The following is a 19941-nucleotide window of genomic DNA, read 5'->3' on the forward strand; positions in this document are numbered from 1 at the left end:
GGCGGTGGGTCAGTAATGGTGTGGGATGGCATTTCTTTTGGGGGGGCTGCACATCTGGGACGTCTCGTTCCATCCACCACAGACTGTCCAGGAGTTGGCGGATGCTTTAGTCCAGGTCTGGGAGGACATCCCTCAGGAGACCATCCACCACCTCATCAGGAGCATGCCCAGGCGTTGTAGGGAGGTCATACGGGCACGTGGAGGCCACACACACTACTGAGCCTCAGTGTGAGTTGTTTTCCCCTCCTATAACCTAGACGAGTGTTTCCCAACCTGGGTGCCTCCAGCTGTTGCTAAACTACAACTTCCAACATGCTCGGACGGCCTTTGGCTGTCCGGGTATGCTGGGAATTGTAGTCTTGCAACAGCTGGAGGCACACTCTTTGGGAGACACTAACCCAGTCCATCAGTCTCCTCTGCGTCATCTGTATACACTCTACCCTTTGTGTCATTAATCCTCTGCCTACTAGTGAATATGAAGCGAAACATTACATTTCACTGTAGGCTGCAAAGAGAGGTTTTATTTTATTTATTTATTTTATCTCTGCAGTGTCGCCTGTTTGACCATGAGATGGCAGCGAGCGTGAAAAATGTTTATTATTGTTATTTGCTTTGCACAAAAATCATGGCCGTACTTAGAACAGTGGTCTCCAAACTGTTGACCCCCTAGCTGTTGCAAAACTACAACTCCCAGCATGCCCGGACAGCCAACGGCTTTCTGGCCATGCTGGGAGTTGTAGTTTTGCAGCAGCTGGCGGTCCACATTGCTATAGACCAGTGTTTTACAACCAACTGTTACAAAACTACAACTCTAAGCATGCTGGGAGTTGTAGTCCTATAACATTTGGAGGTCTGCCGTTTGGTGTTGTAGTTTTGTAGCAGCTAAAGGTCACCATGGGCCTCTTAGTTGCTTCTCTGATTCATTTACTCCTTGCCCGGCCCTGCGTGACAGTTTGGGGGGACCATTTTGTTTTGGTAGGATTGCCGTTGTGTCAGATTTTTCAATTTTCTTATTATGGATTTTATCGTGCTCTGTAAGATGTTCAAAGCTTGGGATATATATTTTTTTATAACCTAACCTTGTTTTATACTTCTGCTCGATTTTATTCCTGACTTGTTCGTTGACCTTGGTCTTTATGCTGCTGTTTGTTCAGTAATGCTCTCTATCATACTCTGAGTCATTTACAAATTAGGTATATTTGTACAAAGATTAGATTGCAGACAGATGGACCCTGTTTATGTGACTTGCAAAGATGAAGGCAATTTGTTGCACCAGATCTTTGTTAGAGGGTTCACAGTATAGAGGGGGAATACATTTGCACTCAATACTTTTCAGATTTTTATTTGTAAAAAAAAATTCTGAAATCCATGTAATATTTCCTCCCACCACCAAATAATAAACTATTCTGTGTGGGTCCATTACATAAAATTGCAATGAAATAAGTTATATCTGAAGTTATACCATGACAAAATTTAAAAAAGTCCAAGTGGGGGGGGGGGGGGGGGGGGGGAAACTTTTGCAATGCACTGTAACTGTGTATCTGCGGCACAATCTGCAGCACAATCTGCAGCACAATCCACAGCGTTTCCACAAAATGTACGAATATATTGACAAATGGGTGTTTCTATTTCCCCTTGTCAATACGGTTTGTGTCCTACATAATCTGATAAAGCCAGCTTTAAGTGGATAGTTAAAGGGGTACTCTGCTGCTCAGTGTTTGGAAACTGTTCCGAACGCTAGAGCTGGTGCCAGGAACTCGTGATGTCATAGCCCCGCCCCACAAGATGTCAATGCAAGTGTATGGGAGGGGGCATGCCAGATTTCACGCCCCTTCCCACAGACTTGCATTGAGGGGGCATGATGTCATGAGGGGGCGGGGCTATGACATCACGAGGCATCGGCTCCAGCGTTCGGAACAGTTTGTTCCAAACGCTGAGCAGCGGAGTACCACTTTAAACATTATAACCTCCCCCCATTGACAAAGATAATGGGGTACTCTGTTGCTAGACATCTCATCTTTTATCCAAAGGATAGGGGATAAGATGTCTGATTGCTGGGGTTCGGCCGCTGGGACCCCACACGATCTCCGTGCAGACACTTAAAACATTATGTTTAGAACGTTAGGTTCGGGCAGCCGTGGTCGAGATGCCGGGGATAAGATGTCTATCAACATAGTACCCCTTTAATTCCTTGTCACAACATCAGAGAATAAAGATAAAGTGCCGCACTCACCGGTTGTATTCAGACTTCTGTATTCACAATGAATCAGCAGGTTCATAGGTCAGTATTGCAGATAGCGCCTCCATGGGACGGATGGTATACGTTTCGGGTGTCAATTCCAACTTGTCCATTCATTCATACATTTGCAGAAGTAACATCGTTTGTAAGGTTTGGAAAAAAAGACAAAAGTCCATAGAGTTCAACTTGGGGCTCAAGTCCTGCAGGAACATGTGGGAACTGAGTACCTGCACTTTTTCCACAGCTGGATCACAATTTCCATTAGCAGGAGTCCTGCAGGACTAGCTTTTGAGTGGAAATCTTGGATGAGTTCACTTTGTTTCCCAGGACTTGACCCTGGTTCAACCTAAAACCTTACAGTGTTGATCCAGAGGAAGCAACCACCCCCACTCCCCATGAGGCTGATTCCAATTGCCCCATGACAGAGGAAAATTCCCTTCCCGATTCCAATATGGCACATAGAGTTATGGGGGAGTTTCGGCAGGTCTGTATAAGGCCATGATTGAATTTCTGAGCGGAATCCGGCTGAGAAATTCTGCTCGGGAATTCCGTTGCTGCAGTGCCCCATTGTTTTCAATGGGATTCTGCTGCACCGTGCACACAGCAGAATTTCTACAGCGGAAACATCTGCCTCGGAAATCCCGATTCTGGATTCTGCCGAAAGAATTGACATGTCAATTCTTTTGACGAAATCTGCATTGCCGTCTATGGAGAAGGGGCATTTCTGAGCCGTCCTAGTGCTGCCATGTTCTTCCAATACCCGCTATTTGCAGAGTGACCGCTTTTGTTTTCTGGGTGGACAGTCGGCACATATTCCGCTGTGTGAACTATAGCCTAAAGGTCAGTTCACACAGGCAGGAATTCCGGCTGAAATTAAAGCCCAATGCACTTCTATGGGATTCTGCACTCCCGTTGACGCTCCCGGATTTCCGAAAAGTCAATGGGAGTGCGGAATCCCATAGAAGTGTATTGGGCTTTCATTTCAGCCAGAATTCCTGCCCGTGTGAATAGACCCTAAGTCTGTTCATGTGTGGTAATAGTGATAGATTTGTAGAGGTGGGATATATATGATGACAAGCACTTTTTCACTTACTGCTTTGTTTATGCGGTTGTAGCTGAAGAAGCAGCGGTCATAGCGGTGAAAAGAATCCTATACAATAATCCTTTACATTAAAAAAAATTTTTTTTAAATTTTCGTATCAACTGGCTCCAGAAAGTTAAACAGATTTGTAAATTAGTTCTATTAAAAAATCTTAATAGTTCCAGTACTTATCAGCTGCTGAAGTTGAGTTGTTATTTCCAGTCTGATGACAATGCTCTCTGCTGACATCTCTGTCTGTCTCAGGAACTGTCCAGAGTAGGAGCAAATCCCATTAGCAAACCTATCCTGCTCTGGACAGTTCCTGAGACAGACAGAGGTGTCAGCAGAGAGCACTATGGTCAGACAGAAAAGAACAACTCAACTTCAGCAGCTGATAAGTACTGGAAGGATTAAGATTTTTTTTATAGAAGTCATTTACAAATCTGTTTAACTTTCTGGAGCCAGTTGACAAGAAAAAAAAGTTTTTTTACAGGAATACCCCATTAACGAGACCGAAACTCCATTAAAAAGGTCATAGTCATCCTACTAATAAAGCCTTTCCATATAGAAGGTCTGGCTGAACGGATTATTACTTTTATTTATTTTATTGATATACACATTATGGCTTGCAATACTATTTGCTTTGCTCTTTTTTCACATATAGTAAGGCACTTTTTGTGCTGTGAGATGTTTTGTTCCCATTTCCAGTGGTTGATACAGAAACCATGTGTGTTCTTTAAAAAAAAAAATAAATAAATCTAATCCTGATGGACGGCCGCACCAAACAACACTTCTATATAGACCCTGAACATTTCCTTTGTATCAGCAAAACCTATTATTAAAGGGACCGGGTCTTCTGGGTAATAATGGCGGCATTAATGGCGCAGCAGGATTTCATTTCGTATGACAAGCTCTGTACTTAAAGGGGATTTGTTCCCTCGTGTACTTTATACTGGAGATGTCACTACAGATGTCCTATTAATTACCTTGGTGTGTATATGTGGATAAAGCGATTTCACAATGACAGTAGGAAATGGTAAAGGTTATGGGTAAAAGCCTAGAGACTATGGCCTACATTTATTATGAGATAAAGCGGGTGAAATAAGTATTGAACACATTACTATTGTTCTCATTAAATCCTGTTTCTTTGAGACATCAGTACCTGCTAATTCCAGGCCTTTGTGAAGTTCTCCACCAGTGTCCTTGACTCTTGGACAACTGTTCTAATGATTCTTCTCGCTCTTCCGTAAGACATGAGGATCACCTGGTCAAGGTAAATTGATGGTGAAATGATTGTCTTTCCACTTCCGTATTATGGCCCCAAAAGTCACTGGGACATTTAGTAGCTAAGAAATGAATCAAACGCCATTGTTATGTTTTACAACAAATAGGTTGTGAAGGTCTTGAGACAGCTCTTTGCTTTTACCCATCATGAAATGTGTCTTGTGCGACATCTTGGCAGTGAGACCTTTTTGTAGCCATCCATTGGGACTGGACCAGCTGAGATTAATTTGCACTGACAAAGGGGCTGGATTATATTGTAATTAATGATAGATTTCAGCTGTTGTCTTTGCTTTCCATGCCCTTTTGCACCTCTCTTTCTTCATGTGTCCAATACTTTTTCCCTGTGTCACTTCACATTACTACACATAACTTAAAGGGGTACTCCGCTGCTCAGGGTTTGGAACAAATTGTTCCGAATGCTGAAGCTGGTCCCGGAAGCTCATGACTTCATAGCCCTGCCCCCTCATGACATCACACCCCGCCCCTCAATGCAAGTCTATGGGAGGGGGTGTGACAGCCGTCACGCCCCCTCCCATAGACTTGCATTGAGGGGGGCGGGGCGTGATGTCATGAGGGAGGGGTGTGTGACATCATGATGACACGAGCTCCCGGCACCGACTCCAGCGTTCGGAACAGTTTGTTCCAAACGCTGAGCAACGGAGTACCCCTTTAGTTTCTGATCTTATTTTACTTTGTATGTATGGATTTAGGCCCCTTTGACCCTGCCATTGTGCCTTAATGGACGTTATTTTTGACAGGGCTCAGTGGGAAACCACGGGTCCTGACAGATCCCATTTACTGTTATGGGGTCTGTCAGGTGCCGTTGTTTTTTGACGGGAGTAGCGGGAGGAAAAAAAGTTGCATGATGTATTTTTCCTCCCACTATTCTCCCTGGATTCCCTGACGGACGTCACACTGCCATGTCACGACGACAGTGTGAAAGAAACCTTACTTGGGTTGTTACCAACTCTTGTTACCAACTCTGGTGAAAATTTCATGTCAATTGCTACTTTGGAAATATATTTAGTGAGAAAAATTGTGATTTATTTCACCCACTGTATATTTAAGTTATGGGCGGGAATACGTTAATAGGACATGATGTGTATTTACATCATGCAGCATTAACTGTCTATGAAGCGTAGGAGCTGTGCTTGTTTCATATAACGTGAGTGACAGCTGCTTTCTGCAGCCGATGCTTCACAGTCAATGACGGACATCACCAATCATGGAATGGAAAGTTAAAAAAGGTGAGTGACAGGAGTTTGGGGGCTCTCATCAGACCCCAGCAGCGTGGTTATGGGGGTCCGATGAGGTCTCTCTTTTACGTCCATGCCACTCTCTATGTATAATTACGGTACATTTAATATTCCCCTATGGGGAACCCAAAAAAAGAAAAAAAAATATTTAAAAAATTTATCAATAAATGTGAATAAAAGTTTGAATAAAAAAAATGTATAAAAAAATGTGAATAAAGTTTGAATTAAAATAAATGATCAATAAATGTGAATAAATATTTGAATATCGCCCTCTTTATCCATTTTTAAAATAAAATAATGTAAACAAAAATAAACATATCCAACATCCAGTAAGAAGAAATTAGAACAAGAAACACAAGAAGGCATCGGTATTGAAAAAAAACGCACTGTGAAATATACCGAAGCAATATAATGAAACAGGTGTTGCTAATAAGCCAAACCCTGTATAGGCTAGAGGAAACCAACAAAAAGACTGAAGGTGCGCTCGTTTTAAAGTTGTGTATACAATGTAACAAGAAGAAGAAAAAAGAAACGGAGCAATCACGTTCTTGATCTGTATCCAAAGGCAGGAAAAGCCGACTTCAGTCGCGGTCTTCCATAGCGGGGAAGCGGTAGATGGTACGGGGGGAGTCTCAGACGCCGGCCATGGACCGTATCACGCCCACTGGCGCTTCGTCAGGCCGTGTATACAATGTAACAAGAAGAAGAAAAAAGAAATGGAGCAATCACGTTCTTGACCTGTATCCAAAGGCAGGAATAGCCGACTTCAGTCGCGGTCTTCCATAGCGGGGAAGCGGTCGATGGTACGGGGGGGGGTCTCAAACGCCGGCCATGGACCGTATCACGCCCACTGGCGCTTCATCAGTCGGCTTTTCCTGCCTTTGGATACAGGTCAAGAACGTGAGTGCTATGTTTCTTTTTTCTTCTTCTTGTTACATTGTATACGAAAATAAACAAATGTGGTATCACCACTTGCAGCAATGTCCGAGCTCTTAAACCTATAAAATATAGCGTTGATGATCCCGCGTGGTGAATTGTGTTAATGTAAAAATAAAATATACCAAACTCCAGAAATTATGTTTTTTTGTCACTTCATACACCAAGAAAAAAATAAAATAAAAAGCGATCAAAAAAATCCCATTAAAACAAACATGGTACCGATAAAAACTACAGATCACGGCGCAAAACAGCTCAGTTAGGTGTTGTAGTTGTAGTTTTGCAACAGTTGGAGACACCCTGGTTGGGAAACACTGGTCTAACAGAATGAGATGGATGTATATGTGCCTGGTGTTCAGTAGACATGGCCAGAACATCCGTTGAAGTTTAATAAAAACAAATGTCTATCCCAACGCCTATGATGAGATAAGCTCAGCGAACGATTCGGGAGGACGAGGGTTTTCGCCTAATGTCTTTGGCTGAACTCTAGCGGTTAAATGTGATTTCCATTTATCACGAACCTTAGAACGTTCTCACCGGTCGAGACTAGATGAAAAGACTTTCTTAAAAAATGATCTAAGGGTAATCTAAACGTTAGCACAAAAGTGATGATTGTCAGCCATTGTGATTGAGCTTCTTTTATGGCAATATGGAGATACGGACAAGAGTGCCGCAACTGCCGCCTAATGTATAGAGAGTACAAAGTATTACACTTGGGTCATAAAATTCCAGAATTCAGAATTAATGGCTCTATAATGTCAACTGCTACAGAAGGAAGGATCCGGGGAGCCATTATTTCAGATGACTTAGAGCTAAGCAAGCAGTGCAGCAAAGCAGAGGGGAAAACCAGCAGGATACTAAATTGTATAGGAAGAGGCATTAGCTAGACCGGGAGGGAGGTAGTAATATCACTCCATAGATCACCCATTGAATCCAGGTCTGAATAGTGTGAACTAAAATAAACCTCCTTGTCCATTATCCAATGCATAAGCCACCTAGAAATAACTTATTCTTCCAAAGGATCTATCTATCTCATATCAAGCTATCTATATATCTATCTCATATTTATTTATCTATCTCATATCTATCTATATATCTATCTCATATCTATCCATCCATCTCATATCTATCTATCTATCTATCTATCTATCTATCTCATATCTATCCATCTCATATCTATCTATCTCATAGCTATCTATCCATCTCATAACTATCTATCTATCTATCTATCTCTCTCATATCTATCTACCTATCTCATATCTATCTATCATCTATCTATCCATCTCCTATCTATCTATCTCATATTTATCTAGCTATCTATCTATCTCATATCTATCTATCTCATATCAATATATCTATCCATCTAATATCTATCTATCTATCTATCTATCTCTCTCATATCTATCTACCTATCTCATATCTATCTATCATCTATCTATCCATCTCATATCTATCTATCTATCTATCTATCTATCTCATATTTATCTAGCTATCTATCTATCTCATATCTATCTATCTCATATCAATATATCTATCCATCTAATATCTATCTATCTATCTATCTATCTATCTCATATCTATCTATCTCATATCAATATCATATCTATCTATCTATCTATCTCATATATATCTATCTATCTCATATCTATCTGTCTATCTCATATCTATCTGTCTATCTTTCTATCTATCTATCTATCCATCTCATATCTATCTATCTCATATCTATCTATCTCATATCAATATCATATCTATCTATCTATCTCATATCTATCTATCTATCTCATATCTATCTATCTCATATCTATCTATCTATCTCATATCTATCTGTCTATCTCATATCTATCTGTCTATCTTTCTATCTATCTATCTATCTATCTCATATCTATCTATCTTCTATCTATCTAATCTCTAATGCTCAAAATGCCTTGAAAACTCCAATGTGATAATAAAGGGACGGACATATGACGAATAGTTGAATCGGGATGACAGGAATACAAAACCCCAGTGAGCAGATTACAATTTGTTCTCACGTAAGCACAAAAAAATTGTTTCCCACTAAACATAAGTATTGATTATATTTTTCCAGAAAGATGCATATCCTCCCTTCAGAGGTAATGTATCACACGTTTTATTTTGGTACACAGAAGAGAAATAATGGCAAATATTGTTTTTATTTGATTATTGTAGCTATATATCTTTTGAAACTTCTCTAAAGGCTGTCGTGTCGGAGGCTGAAACTTCTTATTTGCGTTGTCCGGACTGGCATTGGGGCGGGCTTTTTTTGCAGTAAATAGGGATGAAGGGTCAGAAATCTGAAAAAAATATTGACTGTAGGAAGAGATGGAGTTCAAGGACAAGTAGTGAAAATGTATACAGAGCCTTATCATAGAAGCATAGAATGTGTCGGCAGATAAGAACCATTTTGGCCATCTAGTCTACCCAATATTCTGAATAGCATAAATGGCCCTATCTTATATGAAGGATAGCCTCTTGCCTATCCCTATCTTATATAAGGGATAGCCTTATGCCTATCCCTATCTTATATGAAGGATAGCCTTATGTCTATCCCTATCTTATATGAAGGATAGCCTTATGCCTATCCCTATGTTATATAAAGGATAGCATTATAGCTATCCCTTTACAGTGAGAGTAGTAGATGCATGGAATAGCCTTCCTGTGGAAGTGGTAGCTGCCAATACAGTGAAGGAGTTTAAGCATGCATGGGATAGGCATAAGGCTATCCTTCATATAAGATAGAGATAGGCATAAGGCTATCCTTCATTTAAGATAGGGATAGGTATAAGGCTATCCTTCATATAATATAGGGATAGGCACAAGGCTATGCTTCATATAAGATAGGGATAGGTATAAGGCTATCCTTCATATAAGATAGGGATAGGCATAAGACTATCCTTCATATAAGATAGGGATAGGTATAAGGCTATTCTTCATATAAGATAGGGATAGACATAAGGCTATCCTTCATATAAGATAGGGATAGGTATAAGGCTATCCTTCATATAAGATAGGGATAGGCATAAGACTATCCTTCATATAAGATAGAGATAGCCATAAGGCTATCCTTCATATAAGATAGGGATAGGTATAAGGCTATCCTTCGTATCACATAGGGATAGCCTTATGCCTATCTCTATCCTATCTAAAGGATAGCCTTATACCTATCCCATGCATGCTTAAACTCCTTCACTGTATTGGCAGCTACCACTTCCACAGGAAGGCTATTTCCTGCATCCACTACTCTCTCAGTAAAGAGAGCAGTACAGTAAAGTTATCATTTGATAATGCTGTCTAAGTGCACACAGCAAAGCTAAAAAGTGAGCGCTAAAAAAATAGGAAATTTCAACCCTTTTTGTGTGTGATTAAGGGGCCAGTATGAATACATCCATTTTTTGAGTCGATGCATAAAAAAATAAAAAATAAAAGAACTCATGAACAAAACCAAATATAATCAAAACCTGATATACACTGCTCAAGAAAATAAAGTGAACACTAAGATAACACATCCTAGATCTGAATGAATGAACTAATCATATGCAATACTTTCGTTTTTACATAGTTGAATGCGCTGACAGCAAAATCACACAAAAATGATCAGTGGAAATCAAATTTATCCACCCATGGAGGTCTGGATATGGAGTCACACTCAAAATCACAGTGGAAAACCTCACTACAGGCTGATCAAACTTTATGTAATGTCCTTAAAACAAGTCACAATGAGGCTCAGTAGTGTGTGTGGCCTCCACATGCCCGTATCACCTCCTTACAACGCCTGGGCATGATCCTGGACAGTCTGTGGTGCAATGTGGCGTTGGTGGATGGAGCGAGACATGATGTCCCAGATGTGCTCAATCAGATTCAAGTCTGAGGAACGGGCGGCCAGTCCATAGCATCAATGCCTTCCTCTTGCAGGAACTGCTGACACACTCCAGCCACGTGATGTCTAGCATTGTCTTGCATTAGGAGGAACCCAGGGCCAACCGCACCAGCATATGGTCTCACAAGGGGTCTGAGGATCTCATCTCGGTACCTAATGGTAGTCAGGCTACCTCTGGCAAGAACATGGAGGGCTGTGCGGCCCCCCCCCCCAAAGAAATGCCACCTCATACCATTACTGACCCACCGCCAAACTGGTCATGCTGGAGGATGTTGCAGGCGGCAGAACATTCTCCATGTTGTCTCCAGACTCTGTCATGTCTGTCCCATGTGCTCAGTGTGAACCTGCTTTCATCTGGGAAGAGCACAGGGCACCAGTGGCGAATTTGCCAATCTTGGTGTTCTTGGTGTCTTGCACAGTGTTGGGCTGTAAGCACAACCCCCACCTGTGAACGTCGGGCCCTCATACCACCCTCATGGAGTCTGTTTCTGACCGTTGGAGTGGACACCTGCTGGAGGTCATTTTGCAGGGCTCTGGCAGTGCTCCTCCTGCTCCTCCTTGCACAAAGGCGGAGGTAGCGGTCCTGCTGCTGGGTTTTTGCCCTCCTATGGCCTCCTCCACATCTCCTGATGTACTGGCCTGTCTCCTGGTAGCACCTTCATGCTCTGGACACTACGCTGACAGACACAGCAAACCTTCTTGCCACAGCTCGCATTAATGTGCCATCCTGGATGAGCTGCACTAACCTGAGCCACTTGTGTGGATTGTAGACTCCATCTCATGTTACCACTAGAGTGAAAGCACCGCCAGCATTCAAAAGTGACCAAAACATCAGCCAGGAAGCATAGGAACTGAGAAGTGGTCTGTGGTCACCACATGCAGAATCACTCCTCTATTGGGCGTGTCTTTCTAATTGCCTATACTTTCCACCTGTTGTCTGTTCCATTTGCACAACAGCATGTGAAATTGATTGTCAATCAGTGTTGCTTCCTGAGTGGACAGTGTGATTTCACAGAAGTGTCATTGACTTGGAGTTACATTGTGGTGTTTAAGTGTTCCCTTAATTTTGAGCAGTGTATGTTGTAATATTCTATATAGAATATGTAATATTCTATTATCTTTATGTAAAGCTGGCCATAAATTTTAGATAGACAGCTATCTCTCACAATTCCCCCACTTGTTCGGCCCAAGAATGGTTTTTGGATAGGAAGATGTTTGTTGTTGTTCTTGCTCTTGACATCTGCCATTGGGAAGAGTTAGGAAGCCCCATACATATGAAATGGTGAGCTGATCCCATTAAAATCATCAAGTTCAGTGGATTTTTAGAAGAGTGATTGGGGATAAGAAGTTTTTTTTTATATATGGCGGGGGTGGTATAAAAAATAATTGATACTCACCTACCCTAAACTCTCACACCTACAGTTCCTCCATCTCCTGCTCCTCACTTTTATGTGATATGTCAACAAAACAGGACCTGCCTACTTAACCAATCACTGATTGTGGTGGTACACCGATATGGCAGTAATTGGCTTAGTGAGCAGTTCCTTTGGGACTAACGAGTCACAGGAACCAGGAAGTGCCAATAATGAGCGGGGACTGTGAGACGGTAGAAACATAGTGGATCTGGGTAGGTGAGTATCACTTCTTTTTCATTTTTGCACTACATCCAACCATATATAATTAACATAATATCCTTCTATGGGTATATTCACTACAAGTAGATTTGTTTCCGATATTTTGGTTACTGAAAATGTGTTTCTTGCATATGATCAGGCTTGTTCCTTCACACCTGATAAATGGGAACGTCCCAGAAATGTGACCAACACATTTTGACCTTTGAATTGGCGCCGTTTAGGAAACAGTTTTGTTCTATTGTAGAAGATCCAGGCATTGGTGGAAGCTCAAGTATTCCCAGATTCTAAATCTTCTCCATGCAAGCCATGATTGTCACAAAAGAAAGAAAATAAGTCGTAGGCATGTGGAGTTCACATTAGAAATGTAATGGGGCTTTTTGCCCCTGCTGCTACCACTATTTTGTTGTCATGCAGCTCTCTTAAAGTATGACTTTAATGCGTCGCAGTCAGGAGTAAACTCATACAAGATTATCCAAGATATCCCATTTTGATGTATAGGAGATCGACTGAATACTATTATGTTCGCTCCACTATACGTATCTGTTCATAACCTAATATTCCAAAATGGAAAACGTACCAGCTGCAGGACCAAAAATATATATTTTTTTATGGCCTTTACATTATGCTGTGTTATTCCAAAATCTGTAATAGACATTGTATCATTTAACAGTTATTGTCTCATTTACTTACGCTGAAAACGAATCCTCGTAAAAATCTAGAAACCAATGTTGTAGAACATCCTTTACAAACCGTGACTTCCGCCATTTGATACATATGGTGATTATACAATAGATTAAACGTGTATATTACGGCTGTATAAAAATGAGTGAAATCAATACCTTACTTAAAGAGAAGATCACTTTTGGCCAACCTTTATTGTCGCCTTTAATTTATCTGCAACCAATTATGGTAGCATTGGAGTAAGCGGATATTGGAAGGAAATATGGAATTCTGGATTGTGCCAAGAAGAAGGAGAGTGTCTATAGTGGTAGTTACCCTCTCATTTTCCGTGAATGCCCAAAACCAAAAATTGAAGTCACGCTATAGTCACAACCAAACTACAATATAGTTCCGACACCCAATAAAGTTGGGTCAATCTGGGTTGCACTTGAAGAATTTATACATGAGCAGTATAGTCAACTGAGTATAGTGATACTGATTTTATGTTCACATGCCAAACAAGTGTCCTCTCAGGGTTAAGAATAAGGGTTAAGATGGTTAAAAATATTCTGCTTTCCAGGTAGATCACATGTTTACAGACCCCACACTTGCCTGATACTTGGTGTGACCCTTTGGTAAATTCCTTTAGACATTGCTTGATACAAACCTTCTGGAAGAAAGAGGCCAATAGAGGTTCATAATGCTAATGGGAAACAAGATTTATTGCCAATGCATCAGAATTCTGGCGTAATTTGCAGACCCCTCCCCATACCTAAAAAAAAAAAATGAAGAAATAAAAAACATGAATAATTTGTTATGGATCTTAGAAATTGTTTAACCACTTTTCCCCAGTGTCCAACAAAAGGGATAACGACACATGGCCTAAAAAACTTCAAAAATGTCCCAGACTATTGGTGCAAGATTCTGGTGCGGTTTAAAGAGGTATACCCCTCTAAACATGTTATGCCATAGCCACTACTGGGGGTTCAACCGCTGGGACCCCAATTAATTCTAGATTGAACAGAATGCACCACACATGTGTGGCCAGCACTCTATTTTTTCTCTATGGGGTAGATGAACATTTTGTCCCCATTCTCAGTAGTACCTGCAAAAGGTCATGTTTTTAGGATTTCCTGCATTGTGGTCAATGCATCATCACAATTATATCACCTGTTAAAGAGGACCAAGGAAGTCCTGAAATTAGAACCTATTGGGAGGACCGTGTTTGGGAATCACTGCCCTATCCTATACATAGAGGATAGCATGCTGATAGATGGGGATCCAACTGCTGGACAATCAGGCTAAGAATACCACAGAGTATTCAAACTGATAAATTGGGCACATTCTTAGACTGTCTAGTCTAAGTTTACACTGTCTAAAGAATTAAACAGTTTTAGTATATCTGGACCAGTGTTCCTCATTGTAGACCAGTGTTTCCCAACCAGTGTGCCTCCAGCTGTTGCAAGACTACACAGTGGTTGGGAAATACCAGTGCACTATTCATTGTCTATGTAGCTTCCTAACATTGTCAAGTTCACTTCTAGACAATGTGTGGTGCACTACATTAGTTCCTGGGAGCTTTCACCTCCAGTCTACGGATCTATGCAGGTTCTATAGGTCGACCCTCATTGATGAGCATGTTATTTGCTATCCATAGGATACCCTTCCTATTCATTGGATAGGGATAACAAGGTGATCTGTGGGAGTCTGGGACCTCCCCCCACTGATCCTGAGAATGGGGACAAAATGTTTTGCAATAGCTGGTGGCACACTGGTTGGCAAATACTGTTGTAAACAAGGGAGTCGTTTTTATGCAGTATATGTGTTTGCATCTTCTAAGAGGAGCCTGCTAGAGCAGAAGTTTATTTTATGGAGTGCATTTTTTACGAACTATTAGATCTTGATGCACCACTGGCCCACAGGAACATTTAAAGAATAATTTCCATGTCTTCCGACTATAATTCCATAAGTGAGAAATAATCACTTATAATAATTAGTTTTTTGGCGGTAGAAAGCTTTTGCAGCGTTATGGCTGGGATATGTGTTTATGTTATATTGTTTTATGCTGCAATGACGATAATTATAAAACAGTCAGCGATCTGCTCATTGCAAAAAATAGAATGAAGCTTAAGATATTTTCACAGTTTTGCTTGGCTGGATGAAAGACAGAAATGTGAAAGGCAGGGGATTCTGCTGCTGATTTTTTGGCTGCCAACATGGTCGGCTGCTCGGCAAAGCTTTATTTCCACTGGGATCTATGCCTGCAAAGGCTACGACTCTATGTTCACACTAGTTGTAAATATGTTCGAGCCGTTTGTATCATAGCACCTTCTGCCTCTGAGATTTCTTCTCATAACAAAGATTTTGAATAGGTTTCTGGAGTGTTAATGACTATGTCTAGAAACAATCATCACTTCAGAGAAACGTCTTAACAAAACCTCATCTCGATGATATCGAGGCCGTCTGAGGCAAAGAAATCTCAGGCTTACAGAAGATCCGGCACTTTTAGATTCTAGAGATATATATTTCCCTGTGTGCCCCTGGTGTTAGCATTCATTAGATCCCCAATACACATGCACTAGATTGTTACAGCTATTTTAATGATAAACGTGACTCCAAATAAGGGCTAATGGATAATAGAGCCATGGAGGACCATTCCTCATAGGCATTGTGAACTCATCTCTACAAGCCATGCCAACCTAGTCTATGCATGTGGTAACCTGCCTAAAGGTCCCACCTCTCTTGTCTTCCATGAACAAGGTGAACGAGTGCTGGCTCCTGTTTGCCGGGGAAGACACAAAAATTTGGTCCAAGCCAGTACCAGGTGTAAAGCTGTTAATAGTTAATCTCCATGAAAGTTGGCCCCACTTCTTCTCTTCTCCATAAACAAGAAGTGCTAGCTTTTTTTTTTCTAGGAAAACCAAAAAAAGTTGATCCAAGCAAGCACCAGGTGTGAAACGTTGGTCCAAGCAAGCACCAGGTGTGAAACGTTGGTCCAAGCAAGCACCAGGTGTGAAATCTTGATCCAAGATACGACTAGTTGTGCAAAGATGGTTCAAGCCAGCACCAAGTGTGAACAGTTGGTCCAAGTCTGGACCAGGTGTGAAAACTTGGTCCACTTCTCTTCTCCTCCATGAAAGTTAGTCCCACTTCACTTTTCCTCCATGAATAAGGTAAACAAGTGCCTGATTCTGTTTTTCAGGGGAAAAAATTAAATAAATTGGTCCAAGCCAGCACCACGTGTGAAAAGTTGGTCCAAGCCAGGACCAGGTGTGCAAAGATGGTTCAAGCCAGCACTAGGTGTAAACAGTTGGTCCAAGTCAGCACCATGTGTGAAGTTGGTCCCACTTCTCTTCTCCCCCATAAAAATTGGTCCATGTCTGCTCTCCTCCATGAAAGTTGGTCCACTTCTCTTCACCTCCATTTTTTCCCTGTTCTTGCTATCAGTGGGGGGTGTCCTAGGGATTGGACCCCCACCAATCAGTCGGATAACAAGCGGAGATGGGATTACTCCTCTAGACTGTTACACAATTGTATGTACATTTTTTGGTGCATGGCATCATATCCAAACCAAACCTTCTTTCCTTGATACCATTTTGCAGATGTCATGTCCCCTTTTCAGACAGTGTGAAAACTTGTCTAAACGACAAAGTAATCCAAGACTTACAGTAGAATCAGCATCTCTGGATTCTTGATCTAATTGTCTAAAACTCTTGTTAAATAGACTTACACAATTACACCCTGTTTTTTGGCACACAATGCACCATAATTCTGTATTGCAGATACAGGCAGTGAAGCAAGGAGTGTGCTTTATGGCAACTGCAATGAATGGAAATAAATTGACACATTGGGGGAGATTTATAAAAACCTGTGCAGAGGAAGAGTGGTGCAGTTGCCCATAGCAACCAATCAGATTGCTTCTTTCATTTTCCACAGGCCTCTTTAGAGGCCTGTGGAAAATGAAAGAAGCAATCTGATTGGTTGCTATGGGCAACTGCACCACTCTTCCTCTGCACAGGTTTTGATAAATCTCCCCCATTAAGTGTATACTAAGCTGCAGGATAGCCCCCTCTACCAGATATCCATGGAAGAGATATATATGGCCTTATTTGTGTGTATAGTATATAAACACTTGCGAACATTCAAAAATTCAAAATAGGGACATATTGGGCAGACCCTCTGCCCCTTTTTATGACAGATTTTATGGATTTGTCCTACAAATAAATGCACAGTTTTCTGCCTTCATGCCTCCTCATGCAGTACAAGACAGCTGTGATTAAGTCACTAATTCTCTAATAATAATAATGACACTGCTCTGCTCATTCTGTCCCAGTCCACACAGCAAAGCTGAAAAGTGAGCAGCAAAAGAAAGGGAAGCATCATCCTATTACAACTGCTCCAATTGCGGCCAATTTTTAAGCTGATATTTTTCAATATGTTATTTTGTCAGCCACACCGCTAAAATACAAAATAAATTGCGTAAAAACAATATAATAAGACTTAATTAAAAAACTGATTTAAACATGTCCTTTTCTAATATTCTGACTTTGAGACATTGACGGCATATGATATGGCATAACATCCTGATTGTTGTGTGTCTAACCGCAGGAAGTTAAATGGTTGGCCTATGATAGGTAAATCTGTGTATTAGTATGAGAAGGAAATGTCTACATTTGTATGTAAGTAAATCATATTAGAAGACATTTATCTATAAGAACAGGTTTAATATTCATGTATATTAATCCATTTAGAGATACGGCCTTGTCATTGTGGCTCATAGCTCTTTGCTGTATAGATTTCTCTGAAGAGACATTACTAATGTATGCTTGTCAATTACACAAACATGGATGTTTTATGTGACTTATTTTAGATGAGTAAATTGATGGCTGTCATATAACTCAAGAAAGCCCATGATAATATAATTACTAAGAAGGGGGCACGCACGGTAGGATAAATTAGCAACCGGATGACATCATTCTGCCGCCAGAAACGTTATTGAAATATTAATAGGAAAAAAAATAGAAATGTGTCAGTCCGCAAACTTCAAAAGTCTGATAAGAAAAAGTATAGAAATTTGGCCTATCAAGCAATACCATAGAGATGTATTGTCTGTGTACACCAGTGGTCTCAAACTGTGGCCCTCCAGATGTTGCAAAACTTCAACTCCCAGCATGCCCAGACAGCCAACGGCTGTCAACAATGAATGGATAACACTGCCACACCAGAACAGAACAATACCCACAAACTGTGAATAAATAACAACACCATACCAGAACTGAACAATACCCACCATACAATGACCGAATAACAATGCCCTACCAGAACAGAACAATACCGCCACACCATGACTAAATAACAACGCAATATCAAAACAGAACAATACCACCATTCATTAATGACCTTGTAGAGGGGTTGAATAGTAAAGTAGCAATCTTTGCAGATGATACTAAACTCTGTAAAGCGGTAAACACTATAGAGGACAGTACACTGTTACAAATGGATCTGGATAGGTTGGAAGTTTGGGCTGGGAAGTGGCAGATGAGGTTCAACACTGATAAATGTAAGGTAATGCACATGGGGAGGAAAAATTAGGGCTGGGATTATGTATTAAATGGGAGAACACTTGGGACGACTGACGTGGAAAAGGACTTGGGAGTCTTAGTTAACAGTAAATTTAGCTGTAGCGACCAGTGTCCGGCAGCTGCTGCCAAGGCAAATAGAATCATGGGAGACATCAATAGGGGCATAGATGCCCACGACAAAGAAATAATTCTACCGCTGTACAAATCACTAGTCAGACCACACATAGAATACTGTGTACAGTACTGGGCACCAGTGTACAACAAAGATATAGTGGTGCTGGAGAGGGTTCAAAGAAGGGCAACCAGAGTAAATACGGGGAATTGGAGGACTACAGTATCCAGAAAGATTATTAGAATTAGGGTTATTTATAAAAAAGAAGGCTTAGGGGCGACCTAATAACTATGTATAAATATATCAGGGGACCTTACTGAGATCTTTCCCATGATCTATTTATATCCAGGACTGTATCTATAACAAGGGGGCATCCTCTACGTCTAGAGGAAAGAAGGTTTCTACACCAGCACAGATGGGGGGTTCTTAACTGTAAGAGCAGTGAGACTGTGGAATTCTCTGCCAGAGGAGGTGTTCACGGTGAACTCTGTAAAAGAATTTAAAAGGGGTCTGGATTCATTTTTGGAGAAAAATAACATCGCTAGTTATGTATACTAGATTTATAGGGACAGAACGTTGATCCGGGGATTTATTCTGATGACATATTTGGAGTCGGGAAGGAATTTTTACCTCTAGTATGAGTTTTTTTTTTTGCCTTCCTCTGGATCAACTCAGTAGGGACTCATTAGGGATATAGGTTGAACTTGATGGGCTCTAGTTTTTTTTCAACCTTATGAACTATGTAACTACACTGCTCAAAAAAATAAAGGGAACACTAAGATAACACATCCTAGATCTAAATGAATGAACTAATCGTATGAAATACTTTCACCTTTACATAGTTGAATGTGCTGACAACAAAATCACACAAAAATTATCATTGGAAATCAAATATATCAACCCATGGAGGTCTGGATATGGAGTCACACTCAAAATCAAAGTGGAAAACCCCACTACAGGCTGATCCAACTTTGATGTAATGTCCTTAAAACAAGTCAAAATGAGGCTCAGTGTGGTGTGTGTCCTCCACATGCCCGTATGAACTCCCTACAATGCCTGGGCATGCTCCTGATGAGGTGGAGGATGGTCTCCTGAGGGATGTCCTCCCAGACCTGGACTAAAGCATCCTCCTGTACAGTCTGTGGTGCAACGTGGCAATGTTGGTGGATGGAGCAAGACATGATGTCCAGTGGCGTTGCTAGGGTTGGTGTCACCCAGTGCGGTAGAAAATGGTGTCACCCCCATACCTACCCCCTCCCCCC

At 41.1% G+C, this 19941-nt stretch overlaps 1 protein-coding gene across 13 annotated transcripts in view; it reads right to left on the reverse strand.

Annotated features, from left to right (window-relative positions):
* The window catches only part of LOC130297468 (uncharacterized), a 308752-nt gene that overhangs the window by 194242 nt on the left and 94569 nt on the right, over nt 1–19941 (reverse strand). For 12 of the 13 annotated variants that reach the window (XR_008849541.1, XR_008849535.1, XR_008849538.1 and 9 more), the window contains one exon: nt 4483–4584. The exons of the other annotated variant lie outside the window; for it this stretch is intronic. The gene's annotated coding sequence lies outside the window, so the exon portion shown is untranslated. The remainder of the gene's footprint in view (nt 1–4482; nt 4585–19941) is intronic. 13 annotated transcript variants of the gene reach the window in all.

Source organism: Hyla sarda, chromosome 13 (assembly GCF_029499605.1).
Source record: "Hyla sarda isolate aHylSar1 chromosome 13, aHylSar1.hap1, whole genome shotgun sequence".
In the NCBI taxonomy this organism is placed as follows: Eukaryota; Metazoa; Chordata; class Amphibia; order Anura; family Hylidae; genus Hyla; species Hyla sarda.